Source organism: Ochotona princeps, chromosome 16 (assembly GCF_030435755.1).
Source record: "Ochotona princeps isolate mOchPri1 chromosome 16, mOchPri1.hap1, whole genome shotgun sequence".
In the NCBI taxonomy this organism is placed as follows: Eukaryota; Metazoa; Chordata; class Mammalia; order Lagomorpha; family Ochotonidae; genus Ochotona; species Ochotona princeps.
In genome coordinates, this window is record NC_080847.1 from 10,949,292 (window position 1) to 10,958,924 (window position 9,633).

A 9,633-nucleotide genomic window follows, 5' to 3' on the forward strand; every position below is an offset into this window, starting at 1 on the left:
CTCAGAAGAGCTGGATTGGAAGTGGAACAGCTGGGACAAGAACCTCTGCCCACATAAGATACTGGCACTGTGGGTGGAGGCTTAGCCTACTTTGCCATGACACTAGCCCAGTTAATTGACATTTTCAACAGATGAAGTTAGCCTGCAGTGAAATTTCTTGGCTCCTTTACTAAGGTACTATATAGATCTAGGAAGCTTGTTCTGCTTCCTAGAATTGCAAATAGAGACTAATGCATGCTGTTCTGATAACCCAGGGTTATAAGTAACCCAGGGTTACTCGGGGTTATAATCAAAACATATTACAATAAGAAATTTACTTATATTTCCTATGCTCCAGCCTAAATTTGTTCTTCTTAAAGATTTATTTTTTTTTTATTACAAAGTCAGATATACAGAGAGAAGGAGAGATAGAGAGGATCTTCCATCCGATGTCTCACTCCCCAAGTGAGCACAACTGCTGGTGCTGTTCTGACCTGGAGCCAGGAGCCAGGAACTTCTTTCTGGGTCTCCCACAAAGGTGCAGGGTCCCAAAGCATTGGGCCGTCCTCGACTGCTTTCCCAGGCCACAAGCAGGGAGCTTGATGGGAAGTGGAGCTGCCGGGATTAGAACCGGCGCCCATATGGGATCCTGGCGTTCCAGGCGAGGACTTCAGCCGCTAGGCCACGGCGCTGGACCCCTAAATTTGTTCTTAGTGTAAAATATTTTTTGAGGGACCAGCACAGTGGCACAGCAAGCTATTCCTCTGTTTGCTGTGCTAGCATCTCATGGATGCCAGTTCTAGTCCCAGCTACCCTACTTCCAGTTGTGCTCCCTGCCAACGACCTGAGAAAGCAGCAGAAGTTGGCTTAGGTCCTTGGGATCCTGTACCCACAGGGAAAACCCAGAAGAAGCTCCTGGCTCATGGCTAGCGACCAGTAGATGGAGATGGAAGATCTTTGTCTCTCTCTTTCAAGTAAAATGATCTACAAAATAGAAAAGAGGCTCTTTTAAAAAAAGATTTTTTATTAGAAAGGCAGATACAGAGAGAGGAGGAGAGACAGACAGGAAGATCTTCTTTTCCAATGATCCACTCCCCAAGTGGCTGCAATGGCTGGAGCTGAGCCAATCTGAAGCCAGGAGCCAGGACCTTATTCCTGGTCTCCCTCGTGGGTGCAGTGTCCCAAGGCTTTGGCCCGTTCTCGACTGCTTTTACCACAAGCAGGGAGCTGGATGGGAAGCGGGGCTGCCGGGATTAGAACCACTATGCTACAGCGCCAGGTCCAGAAAAAAAGGCTTTTTAAAATATTTATTTTGGGGGCCTGGTGTAGTAGCCTCGCGGCTAAAGTCCTCGACTTGAGCACACCAAGATCCCATGTGGTTGTTGGTTCCAATCCTGGCAGCTCTGCTTTCCATCTAGCTCCCTGCTTTTAGCCTGAGAAAGCAGTAGAGGATGGCCCAATGCCTTGGGACCCTGCACTCGCGTTGGAGACCTGGAGGAGGTTCCTGGCTCCTGGCTTTGGATCTGCGCAGCAACGGCCGTTGCGCTCATTTGGGAGTGAATCAGCGGACGGAAGGTCTTCCTCTCTGTTTCTCCTCCTCTCTGTATATCTGACTTTGCAATAAAAATAAAAAATAAATATTAAGAAAAGATTTATTTGAAAGGCAGAGAGAGGACTACAGTGACTATAATGGCCAGAACTAGGGTGGTCTGAAGCCAGAAGCTTCTTCCATGTCTCCCATGTGGTTACAAGGACTCAGGAACTTGGACCATTCTCTGGTGCTTTCCCCTCCATGCATTAGCAGGGAGCTGGATCGGAAGTGAAGCAGCCAAAACTCAAAACAGTGCCTATATTGAATGCCGGTGTCACTGGCTGAGGCTGAACTTGTTATCCCATGGCACAGGCCCCTAACAGATGTTTCAAAAATGATTTATTAATTTTTATTTGAAAGGCAGCAGAGGGAGTGAAGGAGAGATACAGAGAGAGGTCTTCCGTCCACTGGTTGACTCCCACAAATGGCCTCAACGGCTGGAGCTGGGCTGGTCTGAGTCTGCAAGTTAGGTGTTTCCTTCAGGTCTTCCACATAAGTGCAGAAACCAAGTACTTGGGCCTTACTCCACTGATTTCCCAGGCATATTAGCAGGGAACTGAATTGAGAGTGGAGCAGCCGGGACTCAAGCCAGCACCTATATGGGATGCCAGTGCCACAGCTTAGCCTGTCAAACCACAGAGCCAGCCCCAAGAATTTTTACGTATAATTTTTTCACCCTCACTTTAAAAAATATGTCTATTTTTTAGGGACTGGGAAAGAGAGTTGGAACACTCCTGAAACTCAATCCAGATCTCCTCTGTGGACGCAGGCACATTAGCAGGAAACTGGATTTGGAAGTGGAGCTGACCGAGTCCCAGATGTAGCTGTCTAAGAAGTGTGTGCTCCAACTAGCATCTCACCTCGCTGCCTCAACCACCTGCCCTTTTGTGTTCACTTGTTGTGTGGGAACTTAGGTTTCCTTCTTATTTTTTGTTTTATTTTAAAGATTTATTTATTTTTATTGGAAAGTCAGATATACAGAGAGGAAGATTTTTGATCTGATGATTCAGTTCAGGAATCCAGAGCCTCTTCCATGTGGGTGCAGGGTCCCAAGGCATTGGGCTATCCTGCACTGTGTTCCCAGGCCACAGGCAGGGAGCTGGATGGGAAGTGGGGCTGCTGGGATTAGAACCAGTGACCACATGGAATCTAGTGCATTCAGAGGGAGGACTTTAGCTGCTAGGTTACGGAGCCAGGTTGGTGAACTTAGGTTTCAATTTGCTGGGTTGTGTACAGGTACCTACCAGTGCAATTGTTGGGTCAAATAGTAACTCTGATAAACTTCTTGAGGCACTGTAAACTGGTTTCCAAAGTGGCTGCAACAGTTTAAAGTCCTGATACAATGTAGAATGGTTTGAACTTCTCCACACTGAGTCAGTATTTCTTGCCTTTTTCATTACCAACATCAAAGTGGATATAAGTCCTCACTTACTGGAGTTTTGATCTGCGTTTTCCTGATGACCAAGGCTGTTGACCATGCTTGTTATTTTTAAAGTTTCATTTCATTATTTGAAAGGTAAAGAGAGACAGACAGAGATCTTCCATCCACTGGAAAGCCCGCTGAACCAGTGGATCTGGAACTCAATTCTGGTCTTCCCTGTGAGTGGTAAGTAGTAAAACCTAACTACTGCATTGTATGGTTATCACTGGTCCTTTGGAGAATGTCCAAACATGCTCATCTTAAAGTTGGGTTGTCTCTTTTAAAAGATTTATTAATTAATTTGAAGGAAAGAGAGAGAAGGGCAGGAAAGAGAGAGAACTTCCATCTGCTAGTTCACTCACCAATCTGCATGACTGGTGCCAAGATCACATGGATGCTCACGTGGGTGGCAGCATCCCCAGTTCTTGCCCATCATTGTTTGCTTCTCTAGCATGTTAGTACATAGCTTAATCAGACGCCTGGAGTAACCAAGACTTAACTAGTGGGATGTAGGCATTGCAAAGGTTGGCTTAGCCCTCCAGGCCACAGTACTTGCTTCCTTTTTGTCTTTCTAGTGTGTTCCAATATCAGATACGTGACTTGCAAACATGGCTTCCCATCTGTGAGTTGCCACTTCTTTGATAATGTCCTTGAAGGACCAAAAGTTTTAATTAATATGAAGTTCAATGCACCTGTTTTTCTTTGGGTGTGTTATGTGAAACTGCTGCCTAGTTGTGAGTATTTACATCTATGCTTTCTCTGAAGTATCTTGTAAGCGTAGCTCTTAAATCAGAAAGTTGATCCCTTTTTGAGTCAGTGTTTGTATATGGTGTGAGGTGAGGAAGAAGGGATCGGGTTGCTTCTTTTACCTACACTTGGTGAAACTCATCTTCCCCTAAGTGTTTGTCTGTCTGTCTTTCTTTCTCTCTCTCTTTCTTTCTTTCTTTCTTTCTTTCTTTCTTTCTTTCTTTCTTTCTTTCTTTCTTTCTTTCTATTGTTTTTGTACTGAGTATGGCATATCAACCCAACACTATTCATTTTTTTTAAAAAGATTTGTTTATTTTTATTGGAAATCAGATTTATAGACAGAAGGAGATACAGAAAGATCTCCTGTCTACTGATTCATTCCTCAAGTGGTCACAACAGCTGGAGCTGAACTAATCCAAAGCCAGGAGCTTCTTCCAGGTCTCCCAAGCTGGTACAGGGTCCCAAGGTTTTGGGTTGTCCTCTACTGCTTTTCCCAGACCACAAGGAGGGAGCTGGATGGGAAGTGGAGCAATCAGGATATGAATTGGTGCCCATATGGGATCCTAGCACATGCAAGGTGAGGACTTTAGCTACTAGGCTACTTTACCGGGCCCACTAAGTGGCCTTAATAGGCATGTTAAACATCCATTGGCCATAAATGTGTGAATTGATTTCTGGATTCCTATTTCTGTTCCATTGACCTTGTCTATTCTTATGTCACCATCATAAAGTTCTTTTTAAAAAACATTTTTAAGTTTCATTCTTTATTGGAAAGGCAGATTTATAGAGAGAAGGAGATACAGAGAGAAACATCTTCCATACACTGATTCACTCCCCAAGTGGCTACAACAGCCACAACTGAGCTGATCTGAAGCCAGGAGCCAGGAGCCTCTTTTGGGTCTCGCACACTGGTACAGGTTCCCAAGGGTTTGGATCATCCTCAGCTGCTTTCCCAGGCCACAAGCAGGGAGCTGGATGGGAAGTGGAGCAGGTGGAACATGGCCTAATGCTCACATGGGATCCTGGTGCTTGTGAGACAAGGATTTAGCCACTAGGCTATTGCACCAGGTTCCATCAGATGGTCCATAAGAAGAATCTCTTATTGATTGATTGATTGGTTGAATTAATTTTATTTTATTTGAAAGGTGGAGAATGAGAGAGAGAGAGAGAGAGCGCAAAGTATCGCCTTTCTACTGCAGGGCTAAGCCAAAACCAAGAACCTAGCAGTTAATCTGAATTTCCAGTGTGGTTGGCAGGTACTTGAGCCCTTACCTGCTTCTCCCTGGGGTGTGCACTGGCAGGAAGCTGACAGTACAACTGACCCTGGAAGCCGGGCACCGAGATCCTGGATGAGGCAGACCAAACTGGGTTCTAAACGTGGCACCACACATTTGTCCCAGATACTCTATCTTGTTTTGAAGATTTAATTTATTTGGAATAAGGAGAATTAGAGAGAGAGAGAGAGAGAAATAGTACAGGGGCCCACAACCTTGGGCCGTCCTCCACTGCTGTCCAGGCTCCTTAGCAGGGAGCTGGATGGGAAGTGGAGCTGCCAGCAAGGCAAGGGGTGGCTCTACCTGCTATGCCAGAGTGTTAGATCCCCAAAACCATGGTTCCCGGGGCGTGATTATAAAGATGATGAATGTTGTGAAAATAGCTTTACTTGAGAACTCTTTTGATGTTTTATACAAATGCAAATCAGAATGATATGGTTTAAGGGATTTTTTTCCATTATTGATAAACACAACAAACACACATTAAAAATAAAACCAGGAATTTGATTTATTATGGAAAAATAGATGTGTAGACAGTATGGGAGTACTTGAATATATTCACAAAAAATGAAATTAAGAGCTTATTTTGGTTTAAAATACTGTGAAATTCCTGCTTTTCCATAATACAAATTTCTATCAACTATTTAGAAATACCTATTTTTATTTGAATAGCAGAGTTATATAGGAAACAGAGAGTACGCCCATCTGCTGTCAATGGCCAGAGCTGGACGGGTCCACAACCAGGAGCTCCTGGAGTCTCCCTGTGCGTGCAGGGTCCCAAGGACACGGGCCATCTCTGATGCTTTCCAGGCCATAAGCAGAAAGCTGGATCAGAAATGGAGCTTATGGCTGCCAGTTCATATCCCAGCTACACTAATTGGTGACTGTCAGCCAACTAGCACTCCTGACCTAGGCTCTGTCTGGTCATGAAGTATTGTCACATGGTGCTCACAATGGTGCATGGCACACGGTGAGAACAATGGCTGTCTTTCTGGCTCCTTCTCTCTTACATGGTTTTTTTGTTTGTTTGTTTTGGTGTTAGCCCCCATTTCTCATACCTAACACTTGTTCAGTCCCTGTACCTTTCTCTAAGTCTCTCTGTGGTGGGAATAACATAAGCTCTGCCAGGCCTGACGCCATCTGCTCTGTGCTAAGCCTCCACCTGCCCAGTTTTGCTGGGCTGGCCCTCTTCCCAGGCCTGAAATCGCTGTGCTCTGGGGACTTTGGCCAGGATGGGGGAGAGAAGCTTGTGATTTATTGGGGTGGTTCTCAAAAAGCATCGCCCGAAAACTGATTGATGGCCATGCATGTTTAAAAAAAAAGGTGATTTAAAGATTTATTTATTTTCATTGGAAAGGCAGCTTTAGAGAGAGAGAAAGTGTTTGCATCTGTTGGTTCCCTCCCCAAGTGGCTGCAACGGCCAGAGCTGAGCCAATCTAAAGCCAAGAGCCAAACTTCTCCTGGGTCTCCCATGCAGGTGCAGGTCCTAAGGCTTTGTGTCATCTTCTACTGCTTTCCCAGGCTACACGCAGGGAGCCGGACCAGAAGTGGAGTAACTGAACTCCAACTGGTGCCCATAAGCAATGCTACTGCCCCAAGTGGGGGATTAAACTGATGTGCCACCATGCTGGCCCCAAGATGGTGAATATTTTAGGCTTTGTGTGCAATATAAGGTCACTGTCACATATTTATTTTTTCTCTGATCTCGTTAACAATAGGAAAACCATTTTTAGCTGAAGGACTACACACAACAGGCCTGACTCATTTTGGCATACAGACCTGCTACTGATAAACTTTTATTCTGTTGAGTTTCAAATACAATATTACTTTTATATATATATAAATATATATATATATACATGTATACACACATATATAATTTGCTTAAATCGTATAAATATATTGTATAAATAAATTTGTATAATTTGTATAAATAAAGTACCTGGGAGCCCAGAACAGTAGCCTAGCGACAAAAGTCCTCACCTTGCATGTGCTAGGATCCCATATTGGTGCCAGTTCGTGTCCCAGCAGCTCCACTTCCCATCCAGCTCCCTGCTTGTGCCTGGGAAAGCACTGGAGGACAGCCCAAAGCCTTGGGATCCTGTACCAGTGTGGAAGACCTGGAGGAATTTTCTGGCTCCTGGCTTCAGATTGGCTGAGCTCCAATCGTTATGGCCACTTGGGGAATGAATCATCGGACAGAAGATCTTTCTGTCCTCCTCCCTGTATATCTGACTTTCCAGTAAAAAAATAAATAAATCTTTTTAAAAAGGACCTGGTACAGTAGCCTAGTGGTTAAAGTCCTCGCTGTGCATGCGCCAGAATCTGATATGGTCGCTGGTTCTAATCCCAGCATTTCCACTTCCCATCCAGCTCCCTGCCTGTGGCCTGGCAAAGCAGCTGAGGACGGCCCAGAGCCTTGGGGCCCTGCACCCGTGTGGGTGAACCATCAGATGGAAGATCTCTGTTTTTTCCTTAACTCTGTAAATCTGCCTTTCCAATAAAAATAAATATTTAAAAAAAAGTGCCTGGCTAGTTAATCAAAGATGTTCGGTGTTCATTTCTGTCCTATCAGCAAAGCAGGATTTTCAGGTAAACCAGTGTGAGTTACTTCTCTTTTTTCCATGTCTGTTTTCAGTTCAGCTTCTGAATGGAAGCGGCCTGTTGAGCCGGAGGCAGAGGCACTGGCTTACTGTTCTGAGTGACTGACTGGCTGTGCTTCCATTCTCAGTTGATCTTTTACAGGACATGGTTCCATTTTGGCAGAAAATCCAGAGCACATGCAATGATGGCTGCTGGTGCAGGAAGCAGTGCCTCTCAGCGCACTCATGTCAGCTTGAACTGGCTTAGGCTTGTCTGACATTTGGAGCTGATCTTTCTTTCATGGTTTGAACAGAGTTGGAAAATTGTCACAGGACCCCCATGTCACCTGAACTTGCTGTGTGATGGCATGCGGAAAGAGAAACTCGTAACAGTCAGTTGTGTAAATAGATACTTCCTCTTTGAAGGGAGATTTAGCAATATCTGTCAGAATTTTTTAAAATGTACTTAGTCTTTGACCCAGTTCTACTTCTGGGAATTCGTGCAATGGGTAAAATTCATGCAGGCAAATACTAGTCATCATTACATGGTTCACAGAATCAAGAAATAAATAAATAAAACTACATATCCATCAGAACAAAATCTTAAAAATTAGGGTACACGGGCCTGGCGCGGTGGCCTAGTGGCCAAAGTCCTCGCCTTGAACGCACCCAGGGATCCCATATGGGCACCGGTTCTAATCCTGGCAATACCACTTCCCACCCAGCTCCCCTGCTTGTGGCCTGGGAAAGCAGTCAAGGACGGACCAAAGCCTTGGCACCCTGTACCCATATGGGTACAGAAGAAGTTTCTGGTTCCTGGCTTTGGATCAGTGCAGCTCCAGCCGTTGTGGTTACTTGGGGAGTGAATCATCGGACGGAAGATCTTCCTCTCTGTCTTTGTATATATCTGACTTTGCGATAAAAATAAATCTTTAAAAAGAAATTGGGTTACCATAGACCTGAACAATGGAATATTAAGCCCTCTCAAAGAATGAGAATGTCTGATAACCACTCATATGAGACAATTTCCAAGATATAGACCTGGAGGCAATTTTAGCCTCAGAAACCTAGTATGCAACTTCAAGTTTTTTTTTTTTTTTTTCTTTTTAGGCAGGTACTTGTTTTACATGTTGACATTACTGGAAAGATCCTAACAACATTGAACTGGCCCAGTGCCACGGCTAGTGGCTAAATCCTTGCTTTGCAACTGTTGGGATCCCATATGAGTGCCAGTTCGTGTCCTGGCTGCTCCACTTCCCAAACAGCTCCCTGCTTGTGGCCTGGGAAGGCAGTCGAGGATGGCCCAAAGCCTTGGGACCCTGCATCTGTTTTCGGGCAGCCAGAAGAAGCTCCTGGCGCCTGGTTTTGGGTTGACTCAACCATCGAGGCCATAGTGAACCAGCAGGTGGAGAATCGTTTTCTCTGTCTGTCCTTTCTATAAATCTGCCTCTCCAATAAAAATAAACAAATCTTGAAAAAATGGCATTGAACATGATCACAATTTTCCAAGTATTTTTCATAAGTTATCACATTTAATCCTCACACCAAATGCAGTAGGGTAGGTGGTATTCTCATTGTCCAGTTGAAGAAATGAAGGCAAAAGAGATGCAGCTTCCACAAAGGCCCAGGACCAAGTGACAATGACTGCTGCAGTTGTGCAGGGGCACTGAAAGACAAAGGGGCAGAGGTGAGACTTGGTGTCACTCCTCATCATCTCAGCTGTATGTGTGGTTTGTTGTGTTTCTGGAGTTATGATACTTCATCCATTATCTGATTTCCCCCATTATTAAAAAAAAGTTTGAAAACTGGTGTGTATGTGGGAACATCTCAACAAGATCCACACATATTAGTGTTGCTGAGCCCATTTAAAATCAGGAGCCTCTTCCAGCTCTCCCACAGGAGTGCAGGGCTCCAAGGCTTTGGGCCATCCTCAATTGCTTTCCCAGGGCCATAAGCAGGGAGCTGGAAAGGAAGTGAGATCGCTTGGATACGAACTGGGACCCATGTAGGATCCCGGCGCTTGCAAGGGGAGGATTTAGC